This window comes from Peromyscus leucopus, chromosome 22 (assembly GCF_004664715.2).
Source record: "Peromyscus leucopus breed LL Stock chromosome 22, UCI_PerLeu_2.1, whole genome shotgun sequence".
Taxonomy (NCBI): Eukaryota; Metazoa; Chordata; class Mammalia; order Rodentia; family Cricetidae; genus Peromyscus; species Peromyscus leucopus.
In genome coordinates, this window is record NC_051081.1 from 6,555,097 (window position 1) to 6,569,282 (window position 14,186).

The 14,186-nt window shown below is 37.3% G+C and overlaps 1 pseudogene; it reads left to right on the top strand.

Moving 5' to 3' along the window:
- LOC114687942 overlaps positions 1–13,780 on the top strand; it is a 33,217-nt pseudogene extending 19,437 nt beyond the window's left edge.
- Positions 13,781–14,186: the final 406 nt, after the last annotated feature.

The window sequence follows — 14,186 nt, forward strand, 5'->3', positions numbered from 1 at the left end:
TGATTTGCATTTCCCTGATGATTAGGGATTTTGAGCAATTCCTTAAATGTCTTTCAACCATTTGAGTTTCCTCTGTTGATAATTCTCTGTTTAGTTCTATAGCCCATTTCTTAATTGGACTGTTAGTCATTTTGATGTCTAATTTCTTGAGTTCCTTATATATTCTGGATATCAGTCCTCTGTCAGATGTGGGGTTGGTGAAGACCTCTTCCCATTCTGTAGGCTGTCACTTTTCCTTGTTGACCATATCTTTTGCTCTACAAAAGCTACTCAGTTTCAAGAGGTTCCATTGATTGATTGTTTCTCTCAGTGTCTGTGCTACTGGTGTTATATTTAGGAAGTGATCTCCTATGCCAATGCATAAAGACTACTTCCTATTTCTCTTCTAGCAGGTTCAGAGTAGCTGGATTTATGTTGAGGTCCTTGATCCACTTGGACTTAAGTTTTGTGCACAGTGACAGATATGGACAGAGAGAGAGAATCCAAATCAACAAAATCAGAAATGAAAAGGGGGACATAACAACAGACATTGAGGAAATCCAGAGAATCATCAGGTCATACTTCAAAACCTCTACTCCACAAAACTGGAAAACCTAAAAGAAATGGATAATTTTCTGGATAGGTACCACATATCTAAGTTAAATCAAGACCAGATAAACTATTTAAATAGTCCAATAACCCCTAAGGAAATAGAAACAGTCATTAAAAGTCTCCCAACCAAAAAAAAAAAAAAAAAAAAAAAGCCCAGGACCAGATGGTTTCAGCACAGAATTCTACCAGATCTTCAAAGAAGAGTTAATACCAATACTCTCAGTTGTTCCACACAATAGAAACAGAAGGAACATTACCAAACTCCTTCTATGAGGCTACAATTACCCTTATTGCTAAACCAAACAAGGATGCAACAAAGAAAGAGAACTACAGACTGATCTCCCTCATGAACATTGATGCAAAAATACTCAATAAAATACTGGCAAACATACTCCAAGAACACATCAAAACAATTATCCACCATGATCAAGTAGGCTTCATCCCAGGGATGCAAGGGTGGTTCAATGTAGATGTATTTTCTTTTTGTTAAAAAATAAAAGGGGAAATATGGTGGTATTTTATTTGTACTGAAATGTGATTTTCATTGTATGTTAATAAATAAAGTTCCCCGGGGGTCAGAGCTATTAGAGCCATAGCAAGAGCATGGTGGTTAGAAGAGCTAGGTAGATCTCTGTGTGTTCAGGGATACAGCCAGCATTGGAGACATACGTCTTTAAGACCTGGAGGGCGGTACTTACAGGCACTGACTAGGCAGTCATATGTTTGGATTTACAACTAATGAGAAGGCAGAACAGAAAGACTATTTAAAGACAGACACACAGGAAGTAGCTCTTTTTCGGGGAGGTAGGAGCACTGCAGGAGGTAAGATTTTAGCTCTGAGCTCTGACCTCTAGGCTTTCTCTTTTACATTGGTTCTGTGTTTCTTATTTTACTAAAGTGGTTGGTTACATTTAAAGTTCAACCTATGAAGTTCGTCAATGTAATACACTATATCCACAAACTCAAAGAAAAAAACCACATGATCATCTCACTAGATGCAGAAAAGGCATTTGACAAAATCCAACACCCCTTCATGATAAAAGTCTTGGAGCAATCAGGAATACAGGGAACATACCTAAACCTAATAAAGCAATTTACAGAAAGCCAACAGCCAACATCAAATTAAATGGAGAGAAACTCAAAGCAATTCCACTAAAATCAGGAACGAGGCAAGGCTGTCTGCTCTCCCCATACTTATTCAATATAGTACTTGAAGTTCTAGCCAGAGCAATAAGACAACATAAGGAGATTAAGGGGATACAAATTGGAAAGGAAGAAATCAAGCTTTCCCTATTTGCAGATGACATGATAGTATACTTGAGTGACCCCAAAGATTCCACCCAGGAACTGATAAAACTTATAAACACCTTCATCAACATAGCTGGATACAAGATCAACTCAAAAAAATCAGTAGCCCTCCTATATACAGTGGACGAAGAAGGTGAGAAGGAAATCAGAGATACATCACCCTTTACAATAGCCACAAATGACATAAAATACCTTGGGGTAACACTAACCAAGCAAGTGAAGGACCTATATGACAAGAACTGTAAGTCCCTGAAAAAAGAAATTGAAGAAGATGTCATAAAATGAAAAGATCTCCCATTCTCATGGATAGGCAGGACCAACATAGTAAAAATGGCAATTTTACCAAAAGCACTCTACAGATTCAATGCAATCCCCATCAAAATACCAACACAATTCTTCACAGACCTGGAAAGAATAATACTCAACTTCATATGGAAAAACAAAAAACCCAGGATAGCCAAAAGAATCGTGTACAATAAAACAACCTCTGGAGGCATCACGATCCCTGACTTCAAGCTCTACTATAGAGCTACAGTAATAAAAACAGCTTGGTATTGGCATAAAACCGACATGTGGACCAATGGAATCGAATTGAAGACCCTGACATTAATCCGCACACCTATGAACATATAATTTTTGACAAAGAAGCCAAAAGTGTACAATGGAAAAAAGAAAGCATCTTTAACAAGTGGTGCTGGCATAACTGGATATCAACATGCAGAAGGCTGCAAATAGATCCATATCTATCACCAATCAGCTCTCTTTATAAGATCAATTCTATTGCTTTTGGGATATTTGCTGTTAATTTCTCCCAAAAAAATTACTGCAAGCTTTTTGCCAAGGTTCACTTTCTCTCCATAATTTTTCAATGTCCTCCTTAGTTAATGGTACGACAATTTCTGCTGGGTCTATTCCTGCTAATTGACGAAGTCTCAATTTTCCTTTCCAAATCAGGTCAGAGATTTTTTTTCCACATAAATTTTTAATTTTTTATTTGGTTTATTTGATAAAAATATCCATTCCAATATAATATCTTCCCTCTGCATTAATATTCCTGTTGGAGAACGCCTAGAAGGTGAAATAACCAAAATGCAATCCAGCTTTGGATCAATATGATCCACATGCCCTTCATGTACTTTCTTTTCTACCAAGGCCAATTCTTTCTCAGCTTCAGGTGATAATTCTCTTGGACTATTTAAGTCCTTGTCACCTTCTAAGGTTTTGAACAAATTAGTCAGTTCATCATTTTTTACCCCAACAATTGTTCTTAGATGAGAAATGTCTCCAAATAATCTTTGAAAGTCATTAATAGTCTGTAGTTGATCTCTCCTAATTTGCACCTTTGGGGGTCTAATTTTTTGTAGCTCTATTTTATATCCTAAATAATGAATAGAATCTCCTCTTTGTATCTTTTCTGGAGCAATTTGTAATCCTCAGCAAGGCAAAATTTTCTTTACTTCTTCAAACATTCTTTCTAAAGTATCTGCATTTGAGTCAGCTAGTAAAATATCATCCATATAATGATAAATTATAGATTTAGGAAATTTTTTACGTACCATTTCCAATGGCTGTTGTACAAAATATTGGCACAGAGTTGGGCTATTCAACATTCCCTGTGGGAGGACCCTGCATTTAAATCTTATAACTGGTTGAGAATTATTATAAGTAGGTACTGTGAAAGCAAATCTTTTTTCCCCCCCTGTGGTTCTTTTTTTTTAAATTTTTATTTTTTAAATTACACTCATGATATTCATTAATTACACTCATGATATTGATCACATTTGTGGTATTCATAGATTATATTTGCAGTATTCATGCAATTATATATATATATATATATATATATATATATATATATATATATATATATATATATGGCATCAGAAGGGTAGATTTTTTTCATGAAGACCCATTAGGTCTCTGTCATGTTGAGTTTCAGCAGTAGTCACAGGGCGCGTTCAGTGCTCAGGAATCCAAAGAGGAACCTCATTGTTCTGAGGAAAGACATAATCAGAACCCCGGAGCCACACCAACACTAGATCAGGTCTCCTCCATGTGCTAGTAGAAAGATCCTTCCATCACTCCAGAGGGTGATTTGCAACAGGAGTGCCCCAGTGCTTATCTACATCGGATACTCCAGCAGAATCCACCGACAAACTCCAGCAGAATCCACCGATAAAAATTTAAAATATATAAGCCAGGCAGTGGTGGCGCATGCCTTTAATCCCAGCACTTGGGAGGTAGAGGCAGCCGGATCTCTGTGAGTTCGAGGCCAACCTGGACTACCAAGTGAATTCCAGGAAAGGCACAAAGCTACAAAGAGAAACCCTGTCTTGAAAAACCAAAAAAAAAAAAAAAATTAAAATATATAAAACAGGGGAAAGAATAGAATGTGGAGAGGAATGATGAGTCCCTAGTTCTCCCTTTTTTTACTTTAGTAAAATGTTTGTTTGTTTAATATTTCAAAATTTTCTTTTATTTTTATTTATTGTTTAAAATTAATTATTTTATTTTTCTATTATCAGCTTGATACAGTATGTATCTTAATAGTGAGATGTTTCATTGAGGCTTGCTCAGTAATTGAGTAAAACCGAAATTTATTATAAACCACAGTCGTCCTAGGGACCTCCATGCTATATATATAGCCTTCATGGTTTTGTGGGTTGTAGTCTAGTTGTTCTTTATTTTATATCTAGAATCCACTTATGAGTGAGTACATGTCATGACTGTCTTTCTGGGTTTGGGTTACCTCACTCAGGATGATTTTTTCTAGTTCCATCCATTTGCCTGCAAATTTCATGCTCTTATTGTTTTTCTCTGCTGAGTAGTACTCCATTGTGTATATGTACCACATTTTTTTCATCCATTCTTCAGTTGACGGGCATCTAGGTTGTTTCCAGGTTCTGGCTATCACAAATAGTGCTGCTATGAACATAGTTGAGCATGTATCTTTATGGTATGAATCAGCATTCCTTGGGTATATGCCCAAGAGTGGTATGGCTGGGTCTTGAGGTAGTTCGATTCCTAATTTTCTGAGAAACTGCCATACTGATTTCCAAAGTGGTTGTACAAGCTTGCATTCCCACCAACAGAGGAGGAGTGTTCCCTTTGCTCCACATCCTCTCCAACATTGGTTGTCATTGGTGTTTTTGATCGTAGGTAGCCATTCTGACAGGTGTAAGGTGGTATCTCAGAGTCGTTTTGATTTGTGTTTCTCTGATGATTAAGGATGTTGAGCATTTCTTTAAATGTCTTTCAGCCATTTGTGATTCTTGTTTTGTGAATTCTCTGTTTAGCTCTTTAGCCCATTTTTAATTCGACTGTTTAGTATTTTGATGTCTAGTTTCTTGAGTTCTTTATATACTGTGGAGATCAATCCTCTGTCAGATGTGGGGTTGGTGAAGATCTTTTCCCATTCTGTTGGCTGTCTTTTTGTCTTATTGACTGTGTCTTTCACTTTGCAAAAGCTTCTCAATTTTGAGAGGTCCCATTTATTAATTGTTGTGCTCAGGGTCTGTGCTGTTGGTGTTATATTTAGGAAATGGTCTACGGTGCCAATGCGTTCAAGAGTACTTCCTACTTTCTTTTCTATTAAGTTTAGTGTAACTGGATTTATGTTGAGGTCCTTGATCCACATGGACTTGAGTTTTGTGCATGGTGACAGATATGGATCTATTTGTAATCTTTTACATATTGACATCCAGTTATGCCAGCACCATTTGTTGAAGATACTTTCTTTTTTCCATTGTATATTTTTGGTTCCTTTGTCAAAAACCAGGTGTACATATGTGCATGGATTATTGTCAGGGTCTTCAATTCGATTCCATTGGTCCGTATGTCAGTTTTTATACCAGTACCAAGCTGTTTTTATTCCTATAGCTCTATAATAGAGTTTGAGGTCAGGGATGGTGATGCCTCCTAAGGTTGCTTTATTGTATAGGATTCTTTTAGCTATCCTGGGTCTTTTGTTTTTCCATATGAAGTTGAGTATTTTTCTTTCCAAGTCTGTGAAGAATTGTGTTGGGATTTTGATGGGGATTGCATTGAATCTGTAGATTGGAAAGCAAATCTTTCTCTGTCTTTTTCTTGTAAGGGTATTGAAAAGAAACAGTCTTTTAAATCAATCACTATGAGAGGCCATCCTTTTGGTAACAGAGTAGGCAAAGGAATTCCAGATTGTATAGAGCCCATTGGCTAAATTACTTTGTTAATTGCTCTAAGGTCTGTTACCATTCTCCATTTACCAGATTTCTTTTTAATAACAAATACAGGAGAATTTCAAGGGCTGGTTGATTCTTCAATATGCTGAGCATTTACTGTTCTTCTACTAACTCTTCTAAAGCCTAGAGTTTCTCTGTTGTTAAAGGCTATTGCTGAACTCATACAGGCTTGTCTGTTGACCATTTTAAACATAGAGCTGTTGGTGTTTTTGGAAGATTATCAGTTGTTGTGCCCTGTTCTTGTATGACATGGATGGCTGGTGACCACTCATTAGAATAATATCTTCTAATAGTTCTCTCAGAAACATGTGCTAGTTTATGATTTGTTTCTGAGAGTGGAGGGATGTTAATCCGAGTATTCCATTGTTGTAACAAGTCTCGACCTCACAGGTTCATAGCTATGTTAGCCACATATGGTTTTAATTTTCCTCTCTGTCCTTCTGGACCGATACATTCCAGCCATCTTGCACTCTGTTTCACCTGAGATAATGTCCCAATTCCTAATAGTTGAACATTTACCTTTTGAAGAGGCCAAGTTGGATGCCAAAATTCTGGTGCAATTATGGTAATGTCCGCACCTGTGTCTACCAGACCAGACAACAAAACACCATTTATTTTTATTGTTAGTTTTGGTCTTTGTTCATTAATAGAAGTTTGCCAAAAATTTTTCTTTATGTTTTTTCCTGAATTTCCTATTCTCTCTGTTTTATCATCCTGACCAACATGGTTTATTCCAGTAGGCATTTGGTTATTTAGTTGCTTTGAGTAGGGGTTTCCTCTACAAGTGCAGGAAAGGTTTGAACTGGATTTACTGTGGGGGCCTGCTTGAGGCCCCTCTGGGAGTTTCCCAAAAACTGAGGCAAAGTATTACCCTGTCTATCCCTTGTTGATCTACATTTGTTAGTCCAGTGTTTTCCCTTACCACACCTTCTACATACTCCAGAAGGAAGGGGCATTCTGTTGCCAGTGTTCCTTTAAGAAATATTATTTCTAGGAATGACCTGTTTACAGTCCCTTTTCAAATGTCCTTGCTTTCCACATCCAAAACATCTAACATTCCTCAAACCTTTTGAATTGCTTCTTCTACCCACATATCATCATGGTCATGAGCCTCAACATTAATCGTGTCTATAATCCAATCTTCCAAGGGTGCAGATCTTGCCTTTAATGGCCTGATTATTCTTTTGCATGCTGCATTTGTGTTCTCAAAGGCCAAAGATTCCATTATTATCTGACTAGCCTCTGAATTCGGGACCATTCTCTGTACTGCTGAAGTCAATCTTTGTAAGAAATCTGTGAAAGATTCTTTTGGGCCCTGTATAACCTTTGTAAATGACTCTGTTTTTTCCTGGTTCCTTAACTCTGTCCCAATACATTCAATGCTGCCATTCAATATAGAATTAGGGTTTAGATATCATATAAACATTGTGTTTGTACTGAAGCATATTGGCCTTCTCCAATAAGCTGATCCTGGCAGACTTGTATTCCTTTATTCCTCCATTGTTTTTCTGTATTTTTAGTTTCCTCATTGAACCACATTTTCCACTGGAGATTTTGTTCGGGTTCAAGAACAGCCTGTGCCAGCTCCCCCCAGGTCTGTGATAGAATCCTATTACAAGTTGACCAGGTTTTAACATTTGCTTTACATATGGGAAATGCATGCCATAAGATGCTATTGCCTCCTTAAATCTTTGTAAGTCTAAGATTTCAATTGGAATCCAAGTATTTTGTCCATTCTCTTTACCAGGTAGCTGCTGTATGGCTACCGGATAAATTAAGGGTGACTGTGTGAAAACAGGCTTTCTTTATGTAACCTTGTGATCCAATCTTGAAACAACTTCACTGTTAATTTCTTCTGTCTGTATTTGAATTTCTCTATAATTCATTTTTACAGGTTTAACAGTTATCCTGGCACTTAAATTGACTATCTTTTTAAATAGTATAATGAGGATAAGAAAAGTAATGAACTGAATAATTCAATCAATATTAATCTTCTCATATGGTTGTTCCATTGTCAGAGTGCCTAAAATTTCAAACAAAGCCCAATTTTTTTCCAATGTACACATAAAGCCCATTTTTTAATGTAGAAAAAAATTCTCTTTTAAATAGATATTTTATTTGACTTACCAAGTCTGGGTAGAACAGTAGAAATCCAAGGGAATTTCAAAACAGCCACCTGGTGTCCGAGGTGTGAATCCAGAGAGAGAGAGAGAGAGAGAGAGAGAGAGAGAGAGAGAGAGAGAGAGAGCACGAAAGCGTAGCCACAAGTTCTGACTTGCTTAAATCCAGCCACATTTTTCCCACTTGAGCCAAGTCAAGCCTTGGCTTTACAGGCAGGGGCCCTGTTCAGCAGGGCAGGCCTGAGTTTTTTGTAGCAGCGGCTTTAAGCAAGTAGCTCCACCTGCAGGGCAGTCAGACCTGGGCCTGAGCTAGGGAGCCAGGCCACCCAGGCCGGAAACCAGACCTGCTGCCAAGCCAAGCCAAGCATTTTTTAATGGATTCTTGTCACGTTGGGTGCCAAATGTAGTTGTAACCAACCATCTTATTAAATAAGAAACAGAACCAATGCAAAGAAGAAATCCAAGTTGTCAGAGCTAAGAGCTAAAACCTTACCCTTCTTCCTGCGGTGGTCCTACCTCTCTGAAAGATGGCTACTTCCTGTGTTAAAGTTTTTATATAAAGTTTCTGTTCTGCCTTCTCATTGGTTGTAAATCCAACCACATGACCGCCTTGTCACTGTCCAGGTCTTCTATGGTTGGTATTGAGATTAAAGGCATGTGTATCCAATGCTGTCTGTGTCCCTGAACACACAGAGACTTACCTAGCTCTGCCTACCAAATGCTGGGATTACAAGTGTACGCCACCACCGCCTGGCTTTCCTATGGCTTGCTAATAGCTCTGACCCCTGGGGAACTTTATTTATTAACATACAAACAACATTTTAATACAAATAAAATATCACCATACATAGATGTTCAGAATTGAGATTTTACCTTGATGGATTTTTCCTATGATAAATATATAATGTCCTTCTCAATGACCTGATTAATTTTAGTTTGAAGTCTGTTTTGTTGGATATTAGGAGAGCTATACCAGCTTGCCTGTTAAGTCCATTTGAGTGGAAAATCTTTTCCTAACCTTTTACTCTGAGGTAGTGTCTGTCTTTGAAGTTGAGGTGTGTTTCTTTTATGCAACAAAAGGATGGATCCTGTTTTCATATTCATTCTGTTAGTCTGTGTCTTTTTATAGGTGAATTGAGTCCATTGATATTAAGAGATTATTGACCAGTGATTGTTAATTCCTGTTATTTTTTGGTTTTGGTGGTGGTGATGGTAGTGTATGTGTTTCCCTTCTTTGGGTTTTGCTGTTGTGAGATTATCTATTGCTTATGCTTTTGTGGATGTAACTGAGTTCTTTGTGTTGGAATTTTCATTCTACTACTTTCTGTAGTGCTGCATTTGTGGATAGACATTGTTTAAATCTGGTTTTTCCATGGATTATCTTGTTTCCTGCATCCATGGTGATTGAGAGTTTTGCTGGTTATAGTCATCTAGGCTGTCATTAATTGGCCTCTTTCCTTTGCAGCTCTTAAAATTCTTTCTTTATTCTGTATTTTTAGTTTTTTTATTCTTTGATCCAGCCTATTTGGTGTTCTATAAGTTTCTTGTACCTTTATAGGCATGTTCTTCTTATGTTGGGAAAGTTTTCTTCTCTGATTTTGTTGAATATGTTTTCTCTGCCTTTCAGCTGGGATTCTTCTCCTTCTTCTACTCCTATTATTCTTAGGTTTGTTCTTTCCATGGTGTCTCAGATTTCCTGGATGTTTTGTGTTAGGAATTTTTGGATCTAAAATCTTTAGCTGATGAATCTATTTTCTCTAACATATCTTCAATTCCTGAGATTCTTTCTTCCATCTCTTGCATTCTGTTGGTGATGCATGCATCTGTAGTTTCTGGTTTTTTCCCCATATTTTCCATTTGTAGTGTTTTCTTTATTTTTTTTCTGTTTCTGTTTTTATGTCTTGAAACATTTTCTTCACCTGTTTGGTTGTTTTTTATTTGCTTTCTATAAGGGATTTATTGATTTCTTCCAATTTTTTGTTTTTCTTTTCCTTGACTTCTTTAAGGGAATTTTTATTTCCTCTTTAAGAGCCTCTGTCATTTCATAAAATGAATTTTAATTTTATTTTCTTGTGTTTCAGCTGCATTGGAATGTTCAGGTTTTGCTGTCATAGGATCATTGGTTTCTGGTGCTGCCATATTACTCTTTTGGTTGTTGGATGTTTTCTTACAACTGCATTTACTCATCTTTGCTTCCAGCTGGTGTGGCTTGTGCCTGTGCCTGTTCTTCTATCTGTTGGTGTTTGCGCCTGTGCCTGTATAGTCTGCTGGGGTTACGGAGGAGGCTGGTTATGGGGAGGGTTTTCAGGTGTTTGAGGCTGAGTGGCAGAGTGGGTCTTGGTGTGACAGTACCCATTGGGTTGCAGGGGTAGGGGCACAGCCTGGAAGCAGGTATCTCACCTGTCTGCAGGCTGTTGGGGACTGCAGCAGAGCAGTGGAGTTCCACCATTGGTGGGGGCTGGGTCCACTTCCCTTTCTGGTGCTGGGATGGGAGGAGGAGGAGCACCAAATGTGTGCTAGGGTATTGTTAGGGTCTGGACTTTGGGATAGTCCAGCTGAGAGGCCAGTCATTCACCTGTTTTTCTAACTGGTGTGATTTGCACTTGTGCCTATGTAGTCTGCTGGGGTTGTGGGGGAGGGCTGGCTACAGGGAGGGTTTTCAGGTGCTTGGGGTTGAGTGGCCAGGACAGTATCCAGTGGGTGGCATAGATGGTGGTGCAGCCTGGAGGCAGGTATCTCACCTGTCTGCAGGCTGGTGGGGACTGTCCTATTCAGCTCTTTATTAGACCAATCAGGTGTTTTAGACAGGCACAGTAACACCACTTCACAGAGTTAAACAAATGCAACATAAAAGAATGTATCACATCTTTGCATCATTAAACAAATATTCCACAGAATAAATGAATGTAATACATCTTAAATTAATATTCCATAACATCTTAGTGATCCTTGTGTTTTATTGGAGACTAGAATGTTTCTTATTACCAGTCATTTAATGATAGTGAAACACAGAAGGTCTATGCTGAGAGCTCTTTTTCTGAGATTTGCTATTTTACCTGTCTTTGAAAACTTTAGGAAACATCAGGCATTGAATCTTATCCATTCATTGATTTCTGTTATCCCCATTTGTGCTCATTTTTCAGAGAAACATCGAATATGTGGTAAACACGAGAACATCTTGGATCAAGGCTCAAAGTACATTGTTTATCAGCATGTGAATATCCAACAGAAGTCTTATAATAAGCTCAACAAAATGCTTTACGAATACTCCCAGTGTACACCTTTTAACACATGTGATACTACAGGAAACTGCAACAAGTATGGATGTGGTAATCACAGGGATGCCTCTATTGGATTATCAAACCTAAACAGTCATAAAAGTGGGAATAATGGAGAAGAACCTTGCAAATATAAAGACAATGGGAAATGTTTAAATTTGTATTCAATCATTACTCAAAATCAAAGAATACACAATGGATGGAAAAAACAGAAAAATACAATGTATGATAAATCATTTGACTTTAAACTTAAACTTACTCCGAAACAAGTCCATAGTGGAAAGAAATCACATCAATGCAGGAAATGTGGTAAATGCTTCCAGGCCTACTGCAGCTTCAGGATACATCAGATAACTCATTGTAGAGTGAAACCCTATAAATGTAAACCAAGTGGCAAGTGTTTTAATCAGTTGTATCAAATGAAAAACCATTACAATACCCTTCCTCAAAAGCAACCTTACCAATGTAGTGATTGTGATAAATCCTTTACCAGAGGTTCATGTCTTAGAAATCATCAGAGAATTCATATAGGAAAGAAACCTTACAAATGCAGTGAACTTGAGAAACCTTTTTCAAGTGGTTCATATCTTAAAATACATCAGAGAACTCATACAAGAGAGAAAACTCACAAATGTAATGAATGCGAGAAATCTTTTACACGTGTCTCAAGTCTTAAAATACATCACAGAATTCATACAGGAAAGAACCTTTACCAATGTAGTGAATGTGAGAAATCCTTTCCAAGTGGCTCAGGACTAAGAAAACATCAGAGAATTCATACAGGAGAGAAACCTTACCAATGTAGTGATTGTAAGAAATCCTTTAGCAGAGGTTCAAGTCTTAGAAATCATTGGAGAATTCATACAGGAGAGAAACCTTACAAATGTAATAAATGTGAGAAATCTTTTACATGTGGCTCAAATCTTAGAGTACATCAGAGAATTCATATAGGAGAAAAACCTTACAAATGTAGTCAATGTGGGAAATCCTTTACATGTGGTTCAGCGCTTAGAACACATCAGCTATTTCATACTAGAGAGAAACCTTACAAATGTAGTGAATGTGAAAATCATTTACACGTGGCTCAGATCTTCGAGTACATCAGAGAATTCATACAGGACAAAAGCCTTACAGATGTAGTGAATGTGAGAAATCCTTTGCAACTAACTCAAATCTTAGAACACATCAGAAAATCCACACTGGACAAAAACCTTACAAATGTAGTGAATGTGAGAAATCCTATGTACATGCTGCTCACCTTAGAGTTCATCAGCAAACTCATACAAGAGAGAAACCTTACAAATGTAGCGAATGTGAGAAGTCCTATATAAATGTCTATCATCTTAGAGTTCATCAGCAAACTCATATAGGAGAGAAACCTTACAAATGTAGTGAATGTGAGAAGTCCTATATAAATGTCTATCATCTTAGAGTTCATCAGCAAACTCATACAGGAGAGAAACTTTACAAATGTAGTGAATGTGAGAAGTCCTATATAAATGTCTATCATCTTAGAGTTCATCAGCAAATTCATACAGGAGAGAAGCCTTACAAATGTCATGAATGTGAGAAGTCCTTTACCTATACCTAAACGCTTAGAAAACATCAGAAAATTCATACCCAGGAGAAAAGTTTTAGTTGTAAATAATGTGGTGTATGTTTTATCCTAGCTCTGTCTTACCAAGCAGTGTAAGCTCTATACTAGCAAATCATGAAAACGAGAAACCTGTGAAATCCTTTATGTTATGTTGAAACTTTAGAGAATATCAAGAGTTTACACAGAAGCAAAATTCTGAATGTGACAATGTTGGAAAATTTTCATTAAAACATTTTTTAGAATCATACACTGCATAATTAATGCAAAGTGGAGGAAATTGAAGAATGTACTATTGCTTAGTTGTTTTCTGGAGACTGCAGCAATTCATCCTGAAGGGAAGCTGGTTACACAGTAAGTAAACATCTTTCTATATCTTCAGGAAATTGATGGGATTCATTATGCTTAACTTCATTGAAGGAAATCAGACCAGTTATACTGATTAGAAGAGGCTCTGGCACATTTTGCTTCCAAGAAATAATGCCATCCAACCTGTAGATAGGCCTACAGGTGTGCAGTGTGCTCAGGGTGTCCAGTGTTCATAAGCTATAACATGCTGGGTTGGAGTTTTATGATGGCCACTGTCTGAGCCCCTTTTATTCCTGTAAGCAATTCCTTCCCCCGCATTCCTGTAAGTACTCAAATAAAACTCATTCTTTCTACAAGTTAGACTTCAGTGGCATCCATACTTTCTTTCTTTGTCACTTCTCCTTTTTGTGAGTTGGTGCATATGTCTGTTGCATCTCTTTAGGAAAATTCTATTATACAACATGTGCTGAACCCATTGATTTTTCCTCCAAACTTTTGTATACCAAAAATTGATTTTAAGGAGGAAGTACTTAAATGTTTACAGTTTTGTTAGATTAATGCCTCATTATTAACTAATGTACCTTATAAAGTCCATTCTAGAGAACCCAAAGAATTGCATTGCCTTTGCTAATCCCTTACCTAGTGCTAAAAGTATTGACTTATATGAAAGTGATCCCAGTGGAAACCTCCAGTGTTATAGTAAATATTCATGTATTATCCACCTTCACAATATTGATTCTTGTGTAAAAACCTACAAATACAAGGA